Source organism: Caretta caretta, chromosome 2 (genome assembly GCF_965140235.1).
Source record: "Caretta caretta isolate rCarCar2 chromosome 2, rCarCar1.hap1, whole genome shotgun sequence".
In the NCBI taxonomy this organism is placed as follows: Eukaryota; Metazoa; Chordata; order Testudines; family Cheloniidae; genus Caretta; species Caretta caretta.
In genome coordinates this window covers 1,742,091-1,753,057 of record NC_134207.1, presented here as the reverse complement: position 1 = coordinate 1,753,057, position 10,967 = coordinate 1,742,091, and the positions used below count along the sequence as shown (strand labels likewise).

General features: G+C 52.1%; 2 long non-coding RNA genes across 2 annotated transcripts; one reads left to right on the top strand and one right to left on the bottom strand.

Annotated features, from left to right (window-relative positions):
* Positions 1-3,576: 3,576 nt before the first annotated feature.
* On the bottom strand, positions 3,577-5,429 carry LOC142070909 (uncharacterized). Its single transcript, XR_012666829.1, has 2 exons — positions 4,972-5,429; positions 3,577-3,819 (listed from the first exon to the last, which is right to left on the bottom strand). It is a non-coding gene; the product is annotated as an uncharacterized LOC142070909 (long non-coding RNA).
* A 532-nt stretch (positions 5,430-5,961) lies between these two features.
* LOC142070908 (uncharacterized) lies at positions 5,962-7,992 on the top strand. The gene is made up of 2 exons (XR_012666828.1): positions 5,962-6,596; positions 7,750-7,992. It is a non-coding gene; the product is annotated as an uncharacterized LOC142070908 (long non-coding RNA).
* The last annotated feature ends 2,975 nt before the right edge of the window (positions 7,993-10,967 follow it).

The following is a 10,967-nucleotide window of genomic DNA, read 5'->3' as shown; positions in this document are numbered from 1 at the left end:
AACATTAAGAACAGTCCCACTTCGTCACAGGGGCACCAATCCTGCAACACCTCGGGCTAACGTTCGAGGGCGCTGAGCATCCCCAGCTCCCCCTGACTGATATTCAGCCCCAACGTTCCTCTTCTTTATTTCCTCCTCTCGCCCTTTGGGTGTTCCCTGTTTACTGTGCTCAATAATCCCTTTCCTTCCTTGGGGTTTACACCCTTCAGATACGAGCAGCATTTCCTCATGCCCACCCACCCCACTTTAGACTTCCCTTAGCCCAGTTCTATGTATTGAACCACATTTCCAGTCTTTCCTCAGAGACCAGACCCCCTCCAGCCTCTGGATTAATTTTGTTCCTCTTCTCAGAGCTCCCTCCAATTCTTTACTATCTTTTGTTCAGGGGCTTATGCCTTCACCCACTTACTTCCCTGGTCCTTCTCGCATGAACAGAGAGCAACAATACCCAAAGTCCAAAGGTGCAAACAATTCGATGTTTATTGGGGCGAACTTCCAGCAAGCATGATTCCAGTTTCCTTCCTTCGTGTCCCCCTTCCCAGCTCTGACACCACAGAGCCTTACGCCTGTGCCCCTGTTCCCATTTCCCCCTTCGCAAAACATGATTCCAATTTCCCCACCTCCATTCCCTGTTCCCATTTCTCCCCCACACAGCCACCCACTTCCTGATTAACTGCAGACTATATAGTAAAACTTCAGTTCTGCTTAGCTATACCTTAACCAATCATTTGACTGAAATTTAATTAACCAATCCGAACATATTGTAACATGATTATTTAACCAATTATATCCCACCATCTTAATTAGTTTACACCCAGCAAAATTAATTATACAGCAGACAGAAACAATCACAGAACCAGACAGAGATGATACAGACAAACAATGGCAAAGTGGGAACTATAATGACAAAACAATAGAGAAGTGAGGATTTCACATTCCAGCTATTGATAAGTGAGTTCTTGCCAGACAGGATGCTCTCAAACTAAGTTTCCTTTTACATTTTCTAGGCACTTCCCTTTCTCTGAAGGCGATAGGACAGGATTGTATCCCTAACAGCCCAATAGCACCTTATTTCAATGTGACTAGTTTGTAATGTGAGGAGGTGACCGGTCGCTTCCCAGCTCATGGCTGCCTTTGCTGCTTAGCCAAAGATCTTAGCCTAAGCACTGGGCCTTAGACTGTCACAGTAGGAGAAGGCCCTTACACCGGCAGACAGTGACTTGGATTCTTTCTTTTATACCTCTATGACTAGCCAAGTGATAAGAACACATCTACATTCTTAGAGTATGGGCCTTTACGGACAGGCCTGAATATCTCTATCCTAACATCTTTCCAGTAATGAGGGGCTCTGGCCTGAACACAATATTCCACATACTGTGAGGTCGGGAGCTATCTTCTCCCTGTCCGGTGACACACAGCCCAGTATTGCATTCGTGCCTTCCTGCACTGCCAGCTCATGTTTGGCATACTCACCCGGAGGGAGCACCTGGGAGGCTGGAATCTTGAAAGAGCCCGAGGGCTGATAATGTTAGCTAGAAGCTAGCAGCATGTTAGCCAGAAGCTCGCCTTTGAGAGGAAGGATGGTGCAGTGGTTAAGGGGGCCACTTGGGAGATCTAGGTCTAGTTTTCTGCTCTTCCCACAGATTTCCTTGGGCTTGGTCTGAACTACAGTTAGGTGGACGTAAGGCATCTTGCGTCAACCTAACTCTATCCGTATCTACACTACAGCGTTGTTCCCGCTGATGTCCGTCGCCCACTACACTGACCTAATACGCCCCTCCGCGAGAGGCATAGTGCTTAGGTCGATGTCATTAGGGTGACGCAACGTCTGTGTAGACGCTGCCTTACTTACATCGCCTCTTGGCTGTCAGCCCTGCACGGGGCTCTCAGTGGGAGCCCAGCCCAGCCCAGCCCCCCAGGGCTGACAGCCTGACCCACACATCCCTGGGCCGGGGGCTCCAGTGTCCCACAATGCCCCACACAGCTAAGTTGGTGGAAGTGCTCCTGGGGAGGACATGTACCACTGACAGGGGGACATAGTGTGGACATGAATCACCACAGTAATTACTGTGGTGGCTGTACATGGGCCTAACTTAGGTTGACTTAATTTCTTTACTGTGGACAAGGCCTTAGTCACTTTGTCTCTCTGGGCCCCAAGTTCCCATCTATACAGTGGGGATAATAGCACAGCCCTGCCCTCACAGGGATGTTGTGAAGATAAACAGACTAGCAATGCCAGAGTTGAGTGTTAGACCTCACTTTGCGTGGCCAGCCAGGCTTTGGAATTGCTGAGCAGCAAGAATTAGGAGATGGATTCTGGCCAGGTGCAATGGGAGGATGTATTAAAATCTAACAGTTTAGAAGGGAGCGTGCAAGCAACAATCAACAATGTGGCTTCCCAAGAGACTCCTAGTGCCCCAAAGGGGGCAAGGAGGCCCCGGCCTCCCTCCACATGTGGAATCCAAAATGACATAGGCCTTCTTTGCTGCAGCATCAAGGCTCAAGCTCTATTTATCTTACGTACTTTTATGGCCCCCATTATTGGAGCATCTGAGCACTGCACACTCTTTAGCTGGCCATTTTCTAAAGTGGTAGATTTTTATCCTTCCTCCCAGTGCACACTCCTCACTAGATTTCTTAATTCCCCAGTCTGCTATCCTGAAATCTCATATCCTTGTGCTGCCCTGCTCCCTCCTCCAATTCCTTGCCGTTGCACATGGTCACTCTTTCTCAGCTAGCTCCCCTCTCGTTCTCAAAGTCATTTCTCCATGTTGATAAAAAACCAGCCCTGGGAACGGCTTTTCCTCTGGCTACGGTAACTACTTGCTGTGTCATTTTATTTTATGACTCCCACTGCTGACAAACGGGTACCCGTGCAACCCCCAGGGAGGCTGCAAGCCCCAGACAAGTGACCAGGAAGCCAACAAGCTCTGATATGATGATCTAGGGGCCATTAAGCCCTGTTCCTTCCAGCACAGTTAAAGGTGTACAATCTCTAATGAGCCTCGGGTTTTTAATTAGGGAGACTGTAGCTAAGTCAGCTATTTTCCCTTAACCTTTGTATGTCCATGTCTACCCTTGTGGCTGGTTGTATTTGTGTTGTTGCCTTCTGGGCAGCTTGCCCACGGGGCCTCATGTGAATAGAGTGCCTACAGGACATGCATACAGAGCTACACCCTCAGCAACCTCCTCTGGGACACCCTGGCCTAGGGCAGCGAGCTGGAAGGCTAGCCAGACCAGTTACCCCTGCAGAGCTGGGGAGCCGGGAATCACTGTTCTAGACACAGTGATTCCCGGGCTGCTTCCCCTTGCTACCAAGAGGCAAAAACAACGCTGAGCCACCACTAAAGAAATATTGTGTTTGAAAACTTCTCCTTTTGCCTGAAGCTCTGCTGGCAAAAGCAAAGCCAAGCCAGTGCTGCGGCTCGTGCCTGAAGCTTTAGTCTCCGGGCTCTTGTTGATGCTCCCATGAGATGTGCTGCTAACACCCTGTGCAAGAACTAAACTCGGAAGAGGGGATTAGTCGTGCAAGCTGCACATCACTGAATGGAATGAACAGGCTGAGTCAATCGGGCATTACATGTCTCCAGTCCTGGCCTTTATTTTCATTCAACCCCAAATCGACATTTCCGTGAAAGGTACAAAACAGTCATTGCGACATTACAAACAAAATTAGTTTTGCCTTTCGTACAGAATCTTTACAGGAGACCAGAAAATCGCCATTTTAGGAACAGCAGCTGCAGTTCCTGGATGCTGGAGCTTTGCAGACACAGCTCTTGGCACAATGATTGCATCCGGCTGGGCAACAGGAGCAACAGCCTGAAAAGATAAAAATCAAGACACGATTATTGGAGAGGCCAGACAACAAAAAATAAAAACAACCCTCCCCCGTAAGAGCTGAAGGAAGTTCAACATGGATGAGACAAGGAGCAAAACCATGCCGTGAACTGTACTTTATAAAATATTAAAACATCTCAGTTGTACTGTTAATACATATTCCTCACAGAGGCCACATAAAAGTCAAGACTGGACAGTCCTGAGTCCTTTCCCACCTTAATATAGGTCAGAATCCTTTATCTGACCCAAGGGTTTTGTTAAGAACACTCAGCGTACGAACAAGAAACAACTGGTTGGCGTTGGAAAGAACAGAAGAAGTTTTTAGGAATTATTCTTCGGGAAAGGACACCGATTCCACCTTTCAGGCCCACACTTGGAAAGTAAGTATACAGTTTAACAACAGACGCCCTGCTTCAGCAAAGCACCTGCTTATTGTCAAGCATAGGCTTAAATCCATCCCTAGTCAGCAAAGCACTTGCGGCCTGATCCCAAGATCCCACCGAAATGAGAGGCAAGACTCACCTTCCCTTTGACGGGCTTTGCAGCAGGCCCACAAAGCACAGCCCTAACTCCCCCAGGCTACAACTTGAGCAGACGCTTAATGGTTCTGCTACATCGGGGCCAGAAATTCCAGCTTCTGTTCTCCAGGCTCCACGCTGCTGCAGGGAGCCAGTGACAAACCCTCGTTCGTCGCAGGCTCAGACAGGCGGGCAACTCGCTTGTGGAGGAAACATTTTTAAGGGGGGGGGGGGATACTCACTCTTTTTGCAAGAGGTGCACCTGCAATTTGTGCACTGGCAGGAGTCAGCGCAGGTACACGAGCCACCTGGTGGACAAAGGGGGGGGGGAATGAGCATCACGGCTGGACTAAAACCGAGAGGACGATCAGCGGCAAGGGGAGAATTTTGTCCCCAGCATGGCAAAAGAAGCCCGGGCCATCTGAGCCGGGGAGCTCGGTTTGCAGGCTCCCGCCGCAGAGATTTCACAGAGCCGGAGCCGTCCCGGGCGCAGGGATCGTTCCCCTTCCCCGGCAAGGGGGGGGCTGTTTCCCAGCGAGGGGGGAGCAGCCCCCGAAGGCCCCGCAGCAGCTCGGAGCAGGGTCCGTGCGGCTCCGCCGCGGGACGAGTCACTCACCGGCCGCGCAAGGGCAGTCCTGGGGATCCATCGCTCTCCGGCTTGCGGCGGTCGCTGCTCAGCCAGGCGGAGGGGAGGAGACGAGGCTTGGAGCGGAGCTGCCCGACGCCTCCCATTTATCCCGGCGGAGGCGTGGGAGCGAGCGCAAAACCCCCGCCCCGCCGCCCTGCACACTGAATGCCCTGTAAACCCTGCATAGGACTGAAACCACTTCAAGCCAGGGGGGGTGGCAGCCCCCCAAGCACCCATATTTCCAGCACCTGTGGGAACCCTAGAGCTGTCTGAGCAGAGCCTGCCCCCCAGGCCCTCTAGTGCCATGGTCCCGATGAGGGAAATAAAATAACCATCACATTAAGGATACGCGTTGCACTCACCGCCCTGGGGTCTATGCGGAAATCGCACCGTGTCCCGCACTCGGGGCGGGGGGGGGGCGGGGGTTGCTCTCAGCGCCCTGGGGTGGGTCTGTGCGGGAAACGCACCGTGCCCCGCACTCGGGGCGGGGGGGGGGCGGGGGTTGCTCTCAGCGCCCTGGGGTGGGTCTGTGCGGGAATCGCACCCTGCCCCTCACTCGGGGCGGGGGGGGGCCGGGGGTTGCTCTCAGCGCCCTGGGGTGGGTCTATGCGGAAATCGCACCGTGCCCCGCACTCGGGGCGGGGGGGAGCCGGGGGTTGCTCTCAGCGCCCTGGGGTGGGTCTGTGCGGGAATCGCACCGTGTCCCGCACTCGGGGCGGGGGTTGCTCTCAGCGCCCTGGGGTGGGTCTGTGCGGGAATCGCACCGTGCCCCGCACTCGGGGCGGGGGGGGGGGCGGGGGTTGCTCTCAGCGCCCTGGGGAGGGTCTGTGGGGGATTCGCACCGTGCCCCGCACTCGGGGCGGTGGTGGGGGCGGGGGTTGCTCTCAGCGCCCTGGGGAGGGTCTGTGGGGGAATCGCACCGTGCCCCGCACTCGGGGCGGTGGTGGGGGCGGGGGTTGCTCTCAGCGCCCTGGGGTGGGTCTGTGCGGGAATCGCACCGTGTCCCGCACTCGGGGCGGGGGTTGCTCTCAGCGCCCTGGGGTGGGTCTGTGCGGGAATCGCACCGTGTCCCGCACTGCGGCGGCTTTTGCGCTCCGCGCCGGGGCCCGGCAGGGGACAGCGCCCTGCAATGCGCTCGGGGAGAGCGGGCTGCACTCGGCGCCCGGGGCTGTGTCTTGCACTCGGGACTCGGGCGTTTCCACTCCGCGCCCGGGTCTGTGCGGGGACAGCACCAGGCAACGCAGTGTGTGTGTGGGGGGGAGGGACGTTTGCACACGGCGCCCTGCTGTGTGCGGGGCTAGCCCCACGCAATGCGCTCCGGGGGCTCTGCGCGCGGCGCTGTGCGGGGCGCCCCGGGCCTTGTGCAGTCACGCAGCGCGGCTCTGGGCGGCGATAGGAGCCGGCCGCAGCCCCCGGCTCTGCTCGCTGCTTCGGGGCCCGTGTGCAGGGCGGCGGGGCGGGGGTTTTGCGCTCGCTCCCACGCCTCCGCCGGGATAAATGGGAGGCGTCGGGCAGCTCCGCTCCAAGCCTCGTCTCCTCCCCTCCGCCTGGCTGAGCAGCGACCGCCGCAAGCCGGAGAGCGATGGATCCCCAGGACTGCCCTTGCGCTGCCGGTGAGTGACTCGTCCCGCGGCGGAGCCGCACGGACCCTGCTCCGAGCTGCTGCGGGGCCTTCGGGGGCTGCTCCCCCCTCGCTGGGAAACAGCCCCCCCCTTGCCGGGGAAGGGGAACGATCCCTGCGCCCGGGACGGCTCCGGCTCTGTGAAATCTCTGCGGCGGGAGCCTGCAAACCGAGCTCCCCGGCTCAGATGGCCCGGGCTTCTTTTGCCATGCTGGGGACAAAATTCTCCCCTTGCCGCTGATCGTCCTCTCGGTTTTAGTCCAGCCGTGATGCTCATTCCCCCCCCCCCTTTGTCCACCAGGTGGCTCGTGTACCTGCGCTGACTCCTGCCAGTGCACAAATTGCAGGTGCACCTCTTGCAAAAAGAGTGAGTATCCCCCCCCCCCCTTAAAAATGTTTCCTCCACAAGCGAGTTGCCCGCCTGTCTGAGCCTGCGACGAACGAGGGTTTGTCACTGGCTCCCTGCAGCAGCGTGGAGCCTGGAGAACAGAAGCTGGAATTTCTGGCCCCGATGTAGCAGAACCATTAAGCGTCTGCTCAAGTTGTAGCCTGGGGGAGTTAGGGCTGTGCTTTGTGGGCCTGCTGCAAAGCCCGTCAAAGGGAAGGTGAGTCTTGCCTCTCATTTCGGTGGGATCTTGGGATCAGGCCGCAAGTGCTTTGCTGACTGGGGATGGATTTAAGCCTATGCTTGACAATAAGCAGGTGCTTTGCTGAAGCAGGGCGTCTGTTGTTAAACTGTATACTTACTTTCCAAGTGTGGGCCTGAAAGGTGGAATCGGTGTCCTTTCCCGAAGAATAATTCCTAAAAACTTCTTCTGTTCTTTCCAACGCCAACCAGTTGTTTCTTGTTTGTACGCTGAGTGTTCTTAACAAAACCCTTGGGTCAGATAAAGGATTCTGACCTATATCAAGGTGGGAAAGGACTCAGGACTGTCCAGTCTTGACTTTTATGTGGCCTCTGTGAGGAATATGTATTAACAGTACCACTGAGATGTTTTAATATTTTATAAAGTACAGTTCACGGCATGGTTTTGCTCCTTGTCTCATCCATGTTGAACTTCCTTCAGCTCTTACGGGGGAGGGTTGTTTTTATTTTTTGTTGTCTGGCCTCTCCAATAATCGTGTCTTGATTTTTATCTTTTCAGGCTGTTGCTCCTGTTGCCCAGCCGGATGCAATCATTGTGCCAAGAGCTGTGTCTGCAAAGCTCCAGCATCCAGGAACTGCAGCTGCTGTTCCTAAAATGGCGATTTTCTGGTCTCCTGTAAAGATTCTGTACGAAAGGCAAAACTAATTTTGTTTGTAATGTCGCAATGACTGTTTTGTACCTTTCACGGAAATGTCGATTTGGGGTTGAATGAAAATAAAGGCCAGGACTGGAGACATGTAATGCCCGATTGACTCAGCCTGTTCATTCCATTCAGTGATTTCCAGCTTGCACGACTAATCCCCTCTTCCGAGTTTAGTTCTTGCACAGGGTGTTAGCAGCACATCTCATGGGAGCATCAACAAGAGCCCGGAGACTAAAGCTTCAGGCACGAGCCGCAGCACTGGCTTGGCTTTGCTTTTGCCAGCAGAGCTTCAGGCAAAAGGAGAAGTTTTCAAACACAATATTTCTTTAGTGGTGGCTCAGCGTTGTTTTTGCCTCTTGGTAGCAAGGGGAAGCAGCCCGGGAATCACTGTGTCTAGAACCCAGGGCCTAGTGCTGCAAGCTGCTGACCCTCAATCCATTGTGCCAAATTCAGATGTGAGTCCAATGCAGAGAGTTTAAGGAGGGGAGGAGTGAAGTCTAAACTGCTGTAACATACCTTCATCCTGATTTCTTAACACATATATTGCATCAACTTGGGGCCTGTCTACACTGCCACTTCCAAATGCATTTATAACCAGCTAGTGACAGGGCTGGCTCAGAACATCTCTTGTGTCTACATAACATGGTTAGTAGCTGCAGCAGCTTCCTCTGTCCCCCCAGGCTGGGAACGTGGCTGTCTTCCTGTAACCAGGCCGCAATGCTTTACAGTCTAGATAAGCTCCCCAGCTCTGCAGGGGTAACTGGTCTGGCCAGCCTTCCAGCTCGCTGCCCTAGGCCAGGGTGTCCCAGAGGAGGTTGCTGAGGGTGTAGCTCTGTATGCATGTCCTGTAGGCACTCTATTCACATGAGGCCCCGTGGGCAAGCTGCCCAGAAGGCAACAACACAAATACAACCAGCCACAAGGGTAGACATGGACATACAAAGGTTAAGGGAAAATAGCTGACTTAGCTACAGTCTCCCTAATTAAAAACCCGGGGCTCATTAGAGATTGTACACCTTTAACTGTGCTGGAAGGAACAGGGCAAGAACTCACTTATCAATAGCTGGAATGTGAAATCCTCACTTCTCTATTGTTTTGTCATTATAGTTCCCACTTTGCCATTGTTTGTCTGTATCATCTCTGTCTGGTTCTGTGATTGTTTCTGTCTGCTGTATAATTAATTTTGCTGGGTGTAAACTAATTGTTAGAGAGCTTATTCCTTCACTCTCCCACTTCCCTGGTTCTTCTCGCATGAACAGAGAGCAACAATACCCGAAGTCCGAAGGTGCAAACAATTCGATGTTTATTGGGGTGAACTTCCAGCAAGCTAAATACAAGTTCCTTTTTCCTTATTTTCGAATCCCAACTTACTTCCTGTTTGCCCCTAATTTATATAGTAATATTCTTAGCTATACCTTAACCAATCATTCTACTAAAATTTAACTAACCAATCCTAACATGGATTAGCTAACCAATTATATCCCACCACCTTAATTAGTTTACACCCAGCAAAATTAATTATACAGCAGACAGAAGCAATCACAGAACCAGACAGAGACCATGCCAATAAACAATAGCAAAGTGGGAACTATAATGACAAAACAATACAGAAGTGAGGATTTCACAACTACATCTGTAAAGATATAAGAGTTTCCCAGCTGTGTCTATTGATAAGTGAGTTCTTACCAGACAGAAAACTATCAACCTCAATTTCCTTTTACAGCTTCTAGGCACTTCCCTTTCTCTGGAGGTGATAGGCACTATAAGGACAGGATTAAATTCCTAACAGCCCAATAGCACCTTATTTCAATGTGACTAGTTTGGAATGTGAGGATGTGACCATTCACTTCCCAGCTTATGGCTGCCTCTGTTGCTTAGCCAAAGGCCTTAGCCTAAGAACAGGGCCTCAGACTGTCACAGTAAGAGAAGGCCCTTACACTGGCAGACAGTGATTTTGATTCTTTCTTTTAAACCTCTAACTAGCCAAGTGATAGGAATACACCTAAATTCTTAGAGTATAGGCCTTTACAGACAGGCCTGAATATCTATATCCTAACACTCCACCCCTTTTTTTTCCTTTTTCTTTTGGGATCCTCCTGCCCAGGTATCCCTGGAAAAGCATAGGACATATGGCGACACATTTCCTGATAGGGCCAGGCATCGAGGTGGAAGGTGTCGATGCTCCATCTGTCCCACTGCCCCTTGTGTAGTATAGTGCCCTGCACCTTCTCTCGTACGGGCATACCACACCTATTCCAATTAGTGTTCCAGACTTCCCAGTGTAGTGGGCCCGAGAAGGTTGGGTCCAGGTTGTCTAGTACACTTGGGGGGGCTTACTACATTACTTATAAGTTATGATTAGTGGCTGTTCTCTAGGGGGTTGTGCCCCCCTTGATCATTTCCATATGCAATGTAACACACATATAGTTAACAATACACTAGCTGCTATGATACTCCACAGCAACACCGAGAGTCCTGACCACTGCAGTATGGTCCAACATCCTGGCCACCACCAAAAACGCTGCTTCTCCTCCTTTGATAAGGTTAAAATTTTGTCAGCACCATCCTGTAGTGTGTATTGTAAGTGTGTCCAACTGTTGTCGCTTGCAGCAAGTTGCTCTTGTAATCTTTGTGTACTTTTGTCCATATTGTGTGTCCATTGAATATCCACAGTGAAATTTGGTATTGTCCAAACCAATTCAACTACTTGGTACGGTATCGGGTAGTAGGTGCTGGTTCGATTGTTTACAACGATTGAGTCCACTGATCCATTGGTGCACCATAGTCCAGGTGGCAGAGTATAGAAGTTCATAATTTTGTCATACACTGGAAGGATTTTGCCTCCTAGTGTTATATTGCAGGATTGCATACATTCCCAACAGAATACACCATACCCCATATACATTACCCCTAAATGCCCCCCCTTTGCAATAGGCCATTGATCCTGCTCCTCCATAGTCATAGGAGAGGGGCACATCCATATTCCTCCTCTGGATATACAACTGCTTAATGTGATGACAGTCCAATTTACCCCATTCCATGCCCCCCACCTATTCCCTAGTGGCTCCCAACG